The sequence below is a fragment of the Periplaneta americana genome, chromosome 12, assembly GCF_040183065.1.
Source record: "Periplaneta americana isolate PAMFEO1 chromosome 12, P.americana_PAMFEO1_priV1, whole genome shotgun sequence".
In the NCBI taxonomy this organism is placed as follows: Eukaryota; Metazoa; Arthropoda; class Insecta; order Blattodea; family Blattidae; genus Periplaneta; species Periplaneta americana.
Window position 1 is genome coordinate 176,144,168 of NC_091128.1, and position 15,566 is coordinate 176,159,733.

At 36.4% G+C, this 15,566-nt stretch overlaps 1 protein-coding gene across 2 annotated transcripts in view; it reads left to right on the plus strand.

Moving 5' to 3' along the window:
- LOC138711233 (pseudouridylate synthase RPUSD2-like) overlaps window positions 1-15,566 on the plus strand; it is a 1,031,543-nt gene that overhangs the window by 894,957 nt on the left and 121,020 nt on the right. The window lies entirely within an intron of this gene.

Genomic DNA, 15,566 nt, shown 5'->3' on the forward strand with positions numbered 1-15,566 from the left:
CAATTCAATCTCCAATCTTTCTTATTTTCCGCCTTCTTAGCCTCCGCATATCATCCATACAGCTTAACGTTGTTTGTCATCTGTGATATCTTCTTCTGCCTGGAACTTTTCTCTCGTTCACCATTCCTTCCAGTGCATCTTTCAGTAGACAGTTTCTTCTTCGCCTGCGACCCAACCAGTTTCTTTTTTCTGGTCAGTTTCAGCATTATTCTTTCTTCACCCACTCTTCCTAGCACAACTTCATTTCTTATTCTGTCTGTCCATTATTAATGTTAATATTAATTACCTTCAAGTTTAAAATAACTATCGTTCGGTAGCAGCTTCTTCAAAGGCAAACATTGCTGTCAACATAACAGATGTGAAGTCAGTTGTATCAATTTGTCTGTGCCGAAATTAGAAGGTTTCGAAAGAAAATTCAACCTGGTAACTATAAAATCACTATAATCCACTACCATAATGTAGTAATAGGGAGAGAATTGCTAGGGATCACCCTTAATTTTTTTTATTTTAGTAGGAAAGTTCAGGATAACAGGCAGGGTTTGGAATTGAACGGGCTACATCAGCTTCTTGTCTATGCAGATGACGTGAATATGTTAGGAGAAAATACACAAACGGTTAGGGAAAACACGGAAATTTTACTTGAAGCAAGTAGAGCGATCGGTTTGGAAGTAAATCCCGAAAAGACAAAGTATATGATTATGTCTCGTGACGGGAATATTGTACGAAATGTAAATATAAATATTGGAGATTTATCCTTCGAAGAGGTGGAAAAATTCAAATATCTTGGAGCAACAGTAACAAATATAAATGACACTCTGGAGGAAATTAAACGCAGAATAAATATGGGAAATGCCTGTTATTATTCGGTTGAGAAGCTCTTATCATCCAGTCTGCTGTCGAAAAATCTGAAAGTTAGAATTTATAAAACAGTTATATTACCGGTTCTTCTATATGGCTGTGAAACTTGGACTCTCACTCTGAGAGAGGAACATAGGTTAAGGGTGTTTGAGAATAAGGTGCTTAGGAAAATATTTGGGGCTAAGCGGGATGAAGTTACAGGAGAATGGAGAAAGTTACACAACACAGAACTGCACGCATTGTATTCTTCACCTGACATAATTAGGAACTTGAAATCCAGACGTTTGAGATGGGCAGGGCATGTAGCACGTATGGGCGAATCCAGAAATGCATATAGAGTGTTAGTTGGGAGACCGGAGGGAAAAAGACCTTTAGGGAGGCCGAGACGTAGATGGGAGGATAATATTAAAATGGATTTGAGGGAGGTGGGGTATGATAGAGACTGGCTTAATCTTGCACAGGATAGGGACCGATGGCGGTCTTATGTGAGGGCAGCAATGAACCTTCGGGTTCCTTAAAAGCCATTTGTAAGTAAGTAAGTAAGTAGGTTATTTTACGACGCTTTATCAACATCTTCGGTTATTTAGTGTTTGAATGAGATGAAGGTGATAATGCCGGTGAAATGAGTCCAGGGTCCAGGACCGATAGTTACCCAGCATTTGCTCATACAGGGTTGAGAGAAAACCCCGAATAAAACCTCAACCAGATAACTTGCTCCTACCGGGAATCGAACCCGGGCCACCTGGTTTCGCGGCCAGATCACCCTTAATGGGACGCTTATGTCATTTTTAAAACTTCTACAATTTTCAACCAAAACCTATTTAATTTAAACGATAATAGTAACATCTATACAAAATTTGTTTCCATTAGGGCTAATAGTTTTGAAATTATACTGTTTTTATATACTGATGTCACTAAGAAGTTCCCTTACGACAAAGTTTTCAAAATTCTTTGTTCATATTTGCTCAAAAGCTTAAAAATAATCATTGAAATGAAAATTAACTAGCTTTTTGAGCTCGTCACAATAAAATAATTTTTTTAGTCCTGATATATTGCGAACAATATATCATGGCGCTTTCGAACCATTGATATTATACTGTGTCTCGGCATTTCAAAATATACTTCACAAAAAGTGGGTTCAAAATAAATTAATACAAATCCAGCGTGGATTCATTCTACGAATCACGAAGGCTTACAGAACCACATCGACAGACGCAGCCCTAGTGACCGCGGGTATACCACCACTGTTTTTAACAGCCATGACTAAAGCTGAAATCTCTAACGTGAAAAGAAATGGGATATTTATAGAACAAGAATCATATCTTCAGGTGGAAAAAAGATCACATTTCCAATTAACTGGTCATCCGAAAGATTTTCACCGTGCATCAAATACATGTACAGATCGACATGAATACAACATCTATACTGACGGCTCTCGGTTGCAAAAGGAGAACGACGTCACCTTGGTGGGCTGTGCTTTTGTTACCTACTACAACACTACTGAAGTCCACTCTGCCACGTTCTGCCTGGCGCCCATGTGCTCCGTGTTCCAAGCAGAACTCTTTGCCATCTTGCAAGCAGTGAAATGGAGCATTACCAACGGGATTGACTCATGTATTCACAGCGACTCTCAATCTGCCTTACAAACCATTGACGATAAATACAACTTGCATTCCATAGCCGTCGAAATTAGATCCCTAATACTTAAATTTGAAGGTCGTATTTGCTTAATGTGGGTGCACGGCCACACAGGTACTGAAGGAAACGAAAGAGCGGATACATTAGCGAAGCAAGCAGCCTCAACCAACTCACAATATAAATATTCCACCTGTCCTATTTTTTTATGTATTATTTTGTATTTATTTATTTACACTGCAAGTGGGCAAGCACCCGGTGGCAGTGGTATATACAATATTAACAATACACAATAAAATGATAACCAATACACAATAAAATTTACAATACACAATACAATTTTACAACACATATACAATTTTACACACAATACAATAATAATACACAATACAATTTAACACAATAATAATAAAACATAAAATAAAATACCTAATTTTACAACACAACCTACATAATTATGTACAGGTCCTACATAAGTTTCAATAGTCTTTCACTTTACTCTCATCTCATTCCCTGTAGTGGCACTATGACGCATTTCACTGACACTTTAGCTCACATTTCACTGACACTCTGTAACACATTTCACTGACACTATAGAACACATTTCATTGACGCTATAAATTATCACTGATCGGAACTATTCACTGCACTGTAAAACCATAACTTCACTGACTCACCTCGCTTCACTGATACAACAGTTCAAATAAGACAAATAATTGCATCCTTATGCATACTTATAAACAGAACTACATTTAAACTAAACATTTCTAGTCTAAGGCCCTCTTACACGCTAGTTTTAAATAATTTACAATTCAAACCAAGGAAGTAAACTCGTCAGCCTAGATAAATACATGTCACCTTAAAAAAAAAATTAAATGTTGAATGTCACCTTAATTTGAATGTCACCTTTCGTACATTAAGCAGAAAATCAAGCACACAACTACACTCAAGTGGAATACATACTGGAACTCTAGTGTTAAAGGCTCTGTCCCAATGTACAAGACAGACTATGTTGCAGTCAGTTCTCAACCGACTTCTTTTACACCCAATTTATGACCGGCCATGGAAAATTCGGTTCCTACTTTGAAAGATTTAGGATCAAAAGTGCAGAAGAATCTCTGCGCATATGCAAAGAGAATCAGACTGCTGAACATTTGATTTTTCACTGTCCAGTGTTCGAAAGGAAAAGACACTTTTTAAGATATCATATCTCGGACTGCAATTTAAATTACTCCACACCCCTTTACCATTTTCTTAGAAAAAAATGTTGTTACAAACAATTCACAGAGTTTATACACCACATCCACGCAAGACTGTAGCTATTAATTGTATGTAAATTAATGATGATATAAAATCCTAATACACTATCTAAAACAAGGTGTCTATCTTTGGGACATAGTAATAGTAATAACAACAATAACTATGTTTGTATTATAGATTTTACTATTGTTCAGTATTTGATGACAGGTATATAGTTTGTAACCATAAGTAATTTTGTTTTTATTTTTTTTTACTATCGCAAACCAACTATATAATAGGTGTTTTATTTGTAACTACGCCAATTCTGTGCATTATCTCATTACTATTGCTTAAAATTATGTATAAGATCACAAATTAATGTAATAATCTTGCAATTTCTCTACACCTTCGATTATAATTTCTAATTTTATTTCATTTTGTTTTAACTGAAGTTAATTATTGCATAACGTATTTAGTATTGTTTACTGCCTCTTAATTAGTGTATTTATATCGTAACTATGATTCACACCTACTATTAATTCTTTAAAATTGTGTATTATCACTACATAATGTATTTCACATGTAACAAACTACAACCCTAATATACCAAAGGTAAAATAGGGTTTCAATATTTGGATAATAATAATAATAATATTAATTTACCATTACAGCATATTTTAATGTAAGTGCAATATGAATATGTCCGGAAGGAACTTAATATTTCATACAAATGCGAGCTTCATTAAATTTTAGTTTATCGACATTTAATTTATCTCTGTGAGAACTTTCAGACCAATCTGACGATAACTTTTAAATTCGAGGAACTGCTTAAATGTTTGAAGTCCAGAAAACATCATAAAAATAAACTCATCTCACTCACGCAACGTATGTTTAGCCATATTTGATTATATGGGATGGTATCTTAGAACGGTGAAGGTTTTGGATTACAACAGGGTTCGTCTGTACAGGCACGGGGAGCATTTAGCAATATTGTTTGCGAATTCTTTTTCCCCTTTTACAATATGTAAAAGTCACGGTGACACAGTTTGAAGGGTTCTCAAATAGGGAATGAAACCATATTATGACATCAGGGACATCATTTTATTTTTACTTCAATTTTTATTGTACCTGAGTTTTTTAATGTACTTCACTCCCACCCCTTCTACTAATACTTGTCAATAAGTTTATTACGTACAATATATTTAACTTTATTTCAATCGGTGATTATGTATGGAATTATAGGATGGGGTAGCTCATTTAAATCCAATTTTAATCCACTCTATTTATTACAGAAGAAAATAATTAAAATATGTCTTCATAAACCTATTGATTTTCCGTCTTAAAATTTGTTTTTAGACTTTAATGTTCTTAACGTAAGACAAATTTATTATATTGTTTTAATAAAATTCATACATAAAAATCGAAATAATTTGGAATTGTATTCTCATAGTTATGAAACAAAAGGTATGACTTCTTTAAGATTGTTTGAACCAAAATGCAACACTGTTACAGTATTTAATCATAGTAGTAATTTAGGCCCAAGAATATATAACAAATTTATATTTAAATATCCTAATCTTGTCAATTCTAATAGTTCTAGTATTAAATTTAAAAAGTTATGTATGGATTTTATAAAAAATTGAAAAGTTGTAAATTTAAATTTATATACTATAATTGCATAGTAGACATAAGACAAATTGTATTGTATAATTATTAATTTCAATTCAGGAATCCGCCCCTGAGCACGAGTTCTCCTCTTTCAGGGGCGAGCTAAAGTTTTTTCTATATATAATAGATGTTATGTTATAATTATTAGCAAAATAATAAATAAATAAAAATGAAGTTCAAACGTCCTCCACACAGATCCAAGACCGCATATACAGTCATAGTAGCCTTACGGTCATAATAAACGGTACGTACCAAAAATATGTTCGCGTTTTCCAGTGACGAAAGAGCTTTCAATATTGAATCATTTTCGCACAGGTACTGTCGTCCATTTGCCTACGTCGCATCCCGGTTTCCCCCACCAGCTTTTATTTGCCAGCTAGTGGCTGGGCTGTCTTAGCTCTTTTCTGAGAACATTAATTTCTGTTAGGAATTGGACGTCTACGTAATATTATACAACTGTTTAAAATAACTTAAATAAAAGGGCCTCGTTAAGTAATTAACTGTCACGTGATTTCCTCCCTTTCTACGACGTTACGACATAACCACTTGGACGGAGTAATTTTATCTTTTCGGATCGGGCAGAAGTGAAGATTGAATTTACAGTACGTAAGGTACTCTTTTATAGAGTAGGTACAGAATTATTTCAACATGAGTTACTAGTACGAAGGACGAAACTGGTAATTGGAATTAGGTACAATAGTCTATAGTGCGATAGTATGCACATTAGAACTCAAGCCTGTATCGAAGTGAACGGCCACCATTTTCAAAAATGTGTTTAAATATCCATATTATGATTATTTTTCAATTTAACTTCATTCTCTATATTGTACGCTAATGTGCTGTAGACAGTATAATATACACTGCATAATGAATACGTCCACATGGATAGCTCAGTTCGTGAGTAAAAACACTCATTGTTAATACTGTACTGTATCTTGATTAAACAAAAACCTAATGAAAATTATCAAACTCGAAAGCGCGATATTTCCTAGTTTACGTAAATGCATGAAGTACTTTTCTTCCCTCCTATACCTAGTAAAGTGATGTCTTTGTATATTACGCCAGTATCATCGAACTCCAGTCGTGGAAGGTGGTAGCAAACGGCGTTGATCTAGGTTAATATTAAAAATGTTAGTAAAAATAAAATGATGACCCTGTACAAGGTTGAAATATAATTACGAACTTAAAAACAAAAAAGTGGATTTCCTTAATTCTTCACCATTATTTTACCGTAATTTCCCCTTAAGGTAGGAAGTAAGAAGATTGGACTATAGTCAGTTTCATACGATCTCTCCTGTCCTCAAAGTGTCGTAACGCGTACAGATGAGGGAAGCATGAAATAAGACATTCTTCGACAAGAACAGAGTTGCCTCATGGGAACCCTCCCCTTTCCCCCAGCTGAAGCGTCGTATCTCATGCATGTTTACGAGGATCGAATGTCTCGTTGTGGTCGTTAGAACCTGGCCACTGAGCATAAATTTCAGCGGTTATCAATATTAACTGTAACCTAGCAACCGGTTGGAGTAATGGTTTGTCCCTTATATCATACTTGTCTACAATGACCAATAGCTGAATGTCACTTGCGTACGGAAGGAATGTCTGTGCGGGCACGGGAAGCGATCGCACAGGAATGAGACAGATATGTATGTGTATGTATGTATGTATTTATTCACACTGCAATGGGTATATACCCGGTGGCAGTGGTAACTAATTACACTCAATAATGACAATAATAAACTTATTAATTAAAAATACACTTAATAATAATAATAATAATAATAGCAATAATTAATACAAATAATTAATACTAATAATAATAATAATAATAATAATAATAATAATAATAATAATAATAGGGAATATCCTAAATTAAATGAAGCACGATCACTTAAAATAACATTTAAAATAAATCTAATTTGTATCTTAAATCTAAGTTCGAACTAAAACCCACGAGTATGATATGTTCATACCTGCACAAGTACCTTTCAACATTACACTCATTTCGCTGACAACTCACTCACTGCACTGGAACTACGACACATTTCACTGATTCTATCCTGATTTCATTAACACTTCAAAAACATTTCACTGTTCAAATACTTTGCACTGCCACTATAAACTATAAAGCTACCCTGACAGGAACACGTTTCACTGACACAACACACTTCACTGACACAACACACTTCACTGACACAAAATAATTCTTCACTGATACAACACTTCAATAACAAAATATCATTTACACCCTTTAAATACTGTGTATAATTATCGTCTATTAGTAAAGTCCTTAAGCCTATTTTTAAATACAATTTTGGTTGTTGGTAAAGCCTTTAGTAAGTCTGCAGGTAAAGCATTCCAGTCCCTGATAGTGCGATTGAGAAAAGAAAACTTTCCAGTGTCCGTCCTCTGCCTTCTTTCCCTCATTTTATATGAGTGGTCGTTCCTTGAAGAGTAATTTGACGGCTGCAACCTATTTTTTATTTCTCTCCAGGCAGGCTCACCTCTGTATGTTTTGAACATTGCTCATAATCGAATTCGCGTTCTCCTGTCCGTGAGTGTGTCCCATTTTAATGGTGAATTTTTCCGACAACACTTGAGAGTCCGTTTTTGAATCTTTTCCAGTGTCTTAATATGCTCTGATTTGTAAGGATCCCAACATGCAGCACCATATTCCATTACTGGACGTACTAGTGATTTGTATGCAATCTCTTTGGATTTATCAGAGCCTTTTCTTAGTACCCTCATCACAAAGTGTAACGCAACATTTCAATCTATTCGCCATGCAAAACAACAGTCCAAAGCCATTCAAGTCTGTGGCTTCTTTTTGCCGTTTACGGTGTTTCCCTGGTGGCCTAAAACCTGAGATCTCTGTCATTCAGTAGAACTCTAGTTCCTCTTGCAATTTATTGTTATGCCGGTATGGAGAGCCTTGTACACAAGCTGAAATTGTGCGCTGCTGGCAGGTTGCAACACAAAACCACGTGTTGAACTGGGTGCTACGAGATTGATTTCTTTAGGTCATTTTACACTTCACACACTGTTTTTCTTGTTCTTTGTGTAATATACCTAGAATTGCGGCCTTATACAGAGACATCATTTTATTTTTACTTCAATTTTTATTGTACCTGAGTTTTTGAATGTACTTCACTCCCACCCCTTCTACTAATGAAGTTCCAACTGTCCTCCACACAGAATCAAGGCCGCATATAGTAAACAGTACTGAGTTAGTGAGTATAGCACGTTCCAGAAATATGTTCGCGTTTTCCAGTGACGAAAGAGCTTTTAATATTGAATCATATTTTCGCACAGGTATTGTCCGTTTGCCTACGTCGCATTCCGATTTCCCCCACCTGCTTCTGCTCGCCCCTCTGTAAAAGCTGGGCTGTCTTAGCTCTTTTCTGAAAACATTAATTTCTGTTAGGAATTCGACGTTTACGTAATATTATACAACTGTTTAAAATAACTTAAATAAAAGGGTCTCGTTAAGTAATTAACTGTCACTTGATTTCCCCCCCCTTTCTACGATCCTGCGATATAACCACTTGGACGGACAGTAGATAGCATGTCTGAGTAATTTTATCTTTTCAGATCGGGCAGAAGTGAAGATTGAATTTACAGTACGTAAGGTACTCTTTTATAGAGTAGGCACAGAATTATTTCAACATGAGTTACTAGTACGAAGGACGAAACTGGCAATTGTAATTAGATGCAATAGTCTATAGTAGAGAGTATAATATACAGTGCATAATGAATACGTTCGCATGGATAACTCATTTCGTGAATAAAAACACTTATTCTTAATACAGTACTGCATTTAGATTAAACAAAAACCTAATGAAAATTATGGAACTCAAAATCGCGATATTTCCTAGTTTACGTAAATGGATGACCTATTTTTCTTCCCTCATATACCTAGTAAAGTGATTTGTTTGTGTTTTACGCCAGTATCATCGAACTCCAGTCGTGGAAGGGGGTAGCGAACGGTGTTTCCGGTTCTCTAAAGGTATAGCCAGGTTAATATTAAAAATGTTAGTAAAAGTAAAATGATGTCCCTGTAGAATATTGGTGAGGTAGTTTTGGTTGAATACGAAAATCGGGTATTCTAAGATAGGAATGGTCGTAGAATTGGTAGTATTAGTAAGAAAAGGAACTTGAATGCATTTCATCATCATCATCCTTCACGAATTAGGCCTCTGTAGACCTGTTTCGGCCCCGTCTAGCAGTCTTCTTAAAGATCTTGCTGGTCGACGATGTCCTCTAGGTTTATACTGCATCATAATTTTTGGGATTCTTGAATTTTCCATTCTTCTTACATGATCTAGCCAATTGAATTTGTATCTCCTGATTTTTTCTTCTACTGACCCTACTTCTAATTGTTCTAAAATTTCTTCATTCCTTTTTCGGCCTAAAAGAGTATATCCTGCTGTCCTCCTGAAAAATTTCATTTCCGTTGCTTTGATTCTGTTCATGTCTTTTTTCTTTAATGTCCAAATCTCGCTTCCGTATAAAAGGGAGGGTAATGCTAGTGTATTAAATAGTTTTATTCTTGTAGATTTTTGTACTAATTTAGCTTTTAATGTATTGTTTATTATTCCTAGAATTTGTGTAAATTTGGTAATTTTCTTGTTCACATCTTTTTCATTTTGATAAGATATTTCACAAGCCAGATAATTGAAATTTTGTACTTGAATGTATTTATAGGAATTTAAGTATTTTTTAATGAAGTGTTACAGAATCATATTATAATAACCAAGAAAATGCCTTTCTAGGATACTCAAATAGACGTAAGATGGTATGAGGGTTATAATTGATGTGAATAGTAATTTGAACTTATGTGTAAGATATCAAATAGATATTTAGCTAGATGGTCCAAAAGTGTGGAAAGAATTTGTGTTACTTCTCTTGAACAATCACTGGAATTTGGGCGTCTCGACTGGCCACCTCGTAGCCCTGACCTCACAACCTGTGACAATGCGCTGTGGAGTTTCATCAAGAGCATTGTTGCACAGGAGCGGTACGACACCATTGATGATATGAAGGACGACGTGCGACGCGCTTTCCAACAGATTACAGCAGCAATGCTGAGGCGAAAATCACACCGAACCTAGCGACGCATTATTTTTTTGTGAGGAGAATGATGGGGGACATACTGACCCTTTGGACACTTAGGCCGGGTGCACACAGAACCAGACGCGGCGCGACGGTCGCGAGAAGACACGGAGAGACAACATCGAATGACTGCTTGAAGTTCGTCGCGAGGAGACTGTCTGATAGCTGCAGTGTATTGCGCATGCGTTAGCAGTGGCCATGATTGCACGCTTTACTATCTACAAATACTATATTGTTGTGTAGTGCACATTATTCATAATGGAGCTCGATGCGGATAAATTAATTGTTTTAGTACAGGAAATATACGTTCTGTAAAATGTTTGAAACAATATCACGACAATAATGTGGTTTCTAGAAATCAGGGGCGGTTATTCAAGTGAAGTAGATGAAGTGCCACTTCACCTATTTACGTGTAAAACACAATTTTGTCTCGTATTAATTAATTCTAGTTATTACCGATACCATTATTTCTAAAAAAAAAAAAACGTTTTCTTTTCAGTCGTTATGAACAGTGTTTAGTTGTATAAATACTACCTGTAACCGTCCGCTAAATAGGATAATGTCAACTGTTACGAGCGCCGAGCGGTGTCTATTGGAACTTGCAATACTGTAGAGGTGAAATTATTTGGGTTCCCATTCTCATACAGCACTTGGTTTCCATGGCAACGTGACGTCACGCACTAAAGAAAGATTGTATGAGTGAAGTGCGTTTCTGAGTCTTTCAGTTACGGAGAACTGTCAGACTTCTTGTAGGCGGAGTAACCAGTTTGCAGATCTAACGGTAAAGAAGGGTTGCAGCTGGTCTCCAAGGCCGGGGGCTATTGTTTAAGGGCTGTGAAATTTTACAGTATGTACTAACTGACTCGAGAATAGTATCCATAGACAAATAAATAGAGATACTCCCACGTGCATCAACGTCAGTTAGTGTAACCATCGGTTAAAATTGTCACCTAACCCCTGATTAAGCATTTTTACGGTGGATCAACCTCGGTTACGATTTAAGTAGGAGGTTAACCACAGTAATCTCTAACCGGCCATATTCGAGCGGTTAAAGGAGATAACCAGCGATTAGTAGAGCAAGTAAAGGAAAATGGCGGCCAGAGCCACAGGTGATTATTTCGAAGATGATTATTATTGTACAGTACTTGAATTACTTGGATGGAACGTGAGGGTGAAGGTTCTTTAGTGGAAAGAGAGAATTCTTTCGAGGAATTAGGTGACAGAAAATTTCAGGAGGGATTTCTTTTATCAAAATCTACAAATGGATCACTTGAAATAACACAAGAACAGTAATATTTCTCCTATGGATCGGCGGCTTATATTACGATTCTATGTAACTGTTATTTTCTGTATTTTAAGAGGGGATACTCGAATATCTCTTTCTCTATGTCACTGGCTGAACAAAGAAACGTTATCGATGGATCTTAAAATAATGCACAATTCCCTGGTGTAAATGGGGTCCAAGATCGTACACACATTCCTACTAATCTTCTGCATCCTTTTCCTTTACGGATATTCCATCTTTTTTTATATAATATATTTAAATCTAGTAATTAAATCTATCGATACTTCATCGTCACATTGGGATATATTCATTTTTGCATTCAATATTCCATTTTGTACGATTTTAACCTAATAGTACTGTGAAAAACAAAGAAATGGAACTCGCAAATATAACAGCGCCCAAAGGCAAACAAATGCAACGCGAAAATGTAGGACACGTTCATTTCGATGTAGAACGTAGTGAGCGCAGTCGTTTTTAGACGTTGACTATTATCTTTGCAGCGGTATGGATGCTTTCCTTTAGTCATTTTGTAGGAACAATGTACCGTCATAGACTTTACTCTGGTCAACTGAGGTGTCAGCTAGACATGTTTTAGTAATCGGTGATTATGAATGATGCACAGAAATTACATTTTAACCATGGTTACTGTTTAAACGTCGTTCCGTAATCTATGATTACTGCGTTTTTAACCGATGTTGATGCACTTCGCCAATAGTATCCTCATTCCTTGTGTGCAAACAGCCACCCCTGCAGCGGTAAATTAGCTGGCTGCATATTATTTTATCAGGAATACACCCCACATACATTCGCAAAGTTTAAAAGTTGTTTTCCGCGATGCTTCTCATGAGCTTGCAGTTTTGTTCCAGCTATTGTATTAGAAAGTTTATCGCGCGCGTAAATCTACACATGTAGTTTAGTATTGAGTACGTATATATTAACTTATTATCTAATGTATTTAGAATATATTACTGATAAGTGTATATAGTGCATTAAACCTACATCATAGTGTAGCCTATATTATATGTTTAATCACTATAGTGCTATTATACAGAGTGATTTATATAGAACTGACACATTTCTTTCATTAATTGTTTCAAAACGAATTGTGCTAGCGACAACTTATTATACCTAAAATGTAGAGGAATTTTGGGAGATTATTTACCTCTATAGCAAATTTTGTCCGGCGTTGTCAAATCCGGAGATCTCGGTGGCCACAGGTTCCTGGAAATTATTTGGTCGTCACATAACCGGATAAATGGAACCATCCTTCACCTGTGAACCATGTGATGGACAATATGGCAGGATTTTGCACAATGAACGTCTGAAACCAACGACAATAAGTCACTAGATGCGCAGATGTTTATGTTTTATTCCTATTGTTGGCAGCTGTTTTCGACATTCTGTGTCAACGTGAAAATGCAGTACACATTAAATCAACGACTCTTCCTTGTGAAGCAATACTGGATTACGAATTCAATTACAGCTACTCAAAGGGCATACCAGAGAGAATTTGGTGTTCGCAATCCTCCCAAAAGAAACACAATACTGGGACTGGTAAACAAATTGGAAACAACTGGATCTCTGGTGAGTGAAAAGGGCAAGCATCGTTCATCTAGGCTTCCCACGGTTGTTGATGACGTAAGAGCACGACTGGAGCAGTCACCCAAAAAATCATTAAGACGTTTGTCGCAGGAGACAGGGTACACCTACTTAATGTGTCAGAGAGCCTAAAGCCATGTAGGGTTACGGTTGTTCATCAGCTACAGGAACCAGATAAGGATAAAAGATTGAATTATTGTCGTTGGTTTCAGACGTTCATTGTGCAAAATCCTGCCATATTGTCCATCACATGGTTCACAGATGAAGCATGGTTCCATTTATCCGGTTATGTGACGACCAAATAATTTCCAGGAACCTGTGGCCATCGAGATCTCCGGATTTGACAATGCCGGACAACATTTGCTATAGAAGTAAATAATCTCCCAAAATTCTTCTACATTTTAGGTATACTAAGTTGTCGCTAGCACAATTCGTTTTGAAACAATTAATGAAAGAAATGTGTCAGTTCTATATAAATCACTCTGTATAAATACTTGGGTACCAGTACATAGAAAATGTTGATAAATGAGTGGAAATACACTCAGGGACAAAAAAAGCCGGACACTTCTATATTTGCTTGTATTTTGTTGCCAATTATTTCAAAATGAAACAAAACCCATTTAAACAAAATAATGTTTCATTTAGCACCTTATACGACAACATTTGAAAAAAAAAACTCTGATGAGAAAATTTACAAAAAATTACAAAGGGCGTATAACTATGTCATCATTTGGTCTAACTGTTTTTTTCATTTTATGGTGCCTTAAACATTAAAAACACTTTTTAGTAACGGGTATTACCCCCTCTGGCTTGAATAACTGCATCCATACGTCTTGTCATGCTCCCAATTTGGTTAGCAATGTCTTCTTGAGGAATAAGTTCCCATTCTTCGCCAAGTGCTCGCCTCAACTCTTGTAACGATTCTGGTCTCGGTCGTCTATTCTTAACATGCCGTCCCAGCATGCCCCACACGTGTTCAATTGGGTTCATGTCTGGACTCCTTGCTGGCCATGGAAGAACATGGATCCCCACTTCTTGGAGATAATCTCTGACCGCATGGGCAATATGCGGCCGTGCATTATAATGCATTAAAACAAAATTATCGCCTACAAATTGGCCAAATGGCACAACATGATCAGCCAAACATTCATTTATATATCTACCAGCTGTTAGTCTTCCATTTTCAACAAAAACCAACTCTGTACGAGCATCTGTACACACTCCTGCCCAAACCATCACTCCACCACCTCCATACAGCACATTTTCGGAAATGCAACACTGTGAAAATCGTTCTCCCCTCCTTCTCCAAACTCTTTCACGTCCACCAGGTGAGCGCAGATTGAAACGGGACTCATCGGTGAACAGAACACAGCTCCACTGTCCATTTGTCCAGTCCCTGTGATCATTTGCAAAATGCAGTCGTTCAACTTGATGCATCCTGAGAAGCCTGGAACCAGTTGCAGGTCTACTTGATATCAATCCACTTGCTTTCAACCTCCTTCTAACTGTTTTGGCCGAAATTAGGCGTCCATGCATGTTAACAAATTGCTGGGCTACACTAGTAGCTGGCAGGTTGCGCTCCCTAAGAACTCTCAACACCATATACCTGTCTTCATTTGGATTTGTAGCTCTTGAACGACCCGAACCTGGTCTTCTGGTATATTCTAGGGTCTCTCTATACCGTTTTATGGCATCATGGGTCGTGCTTCTAGCCATATTCATAACATTTGCAATGTAACGTACACTGCGTCCATCATCGTAAAGGGCTACAGCTCGAGCCACATCTTCAGGTCACATCTTGTTTTAAGACAAATGTTACAACCCCAATTAAACTCAGAAAATGTAAAAATAAAGAAATAACGAATGATAACGATAATGAAGCACAAAATGGTTGAGACAAAATTGTTATAGCTGAGACTCCGAAAGCAAAATTGGAATATTTGGTTGTAATGGCTTGTTTATAAAACAAAAAACAATCAACAATGTACACACGTCTCCATAACAACAGATGGCTACCATAATATTGTATGAGAAGATAATGTTTTGCAAAATACCAGCAAATATTAAAGTGTCCGGTTTTTTTTGTCCCTGAGTGTATGTATCCCGAAAATGACACGATTTGTAATTTATTAGAAATACCGTTTTGTAGACTTAAATATGATAAAAAAGATGT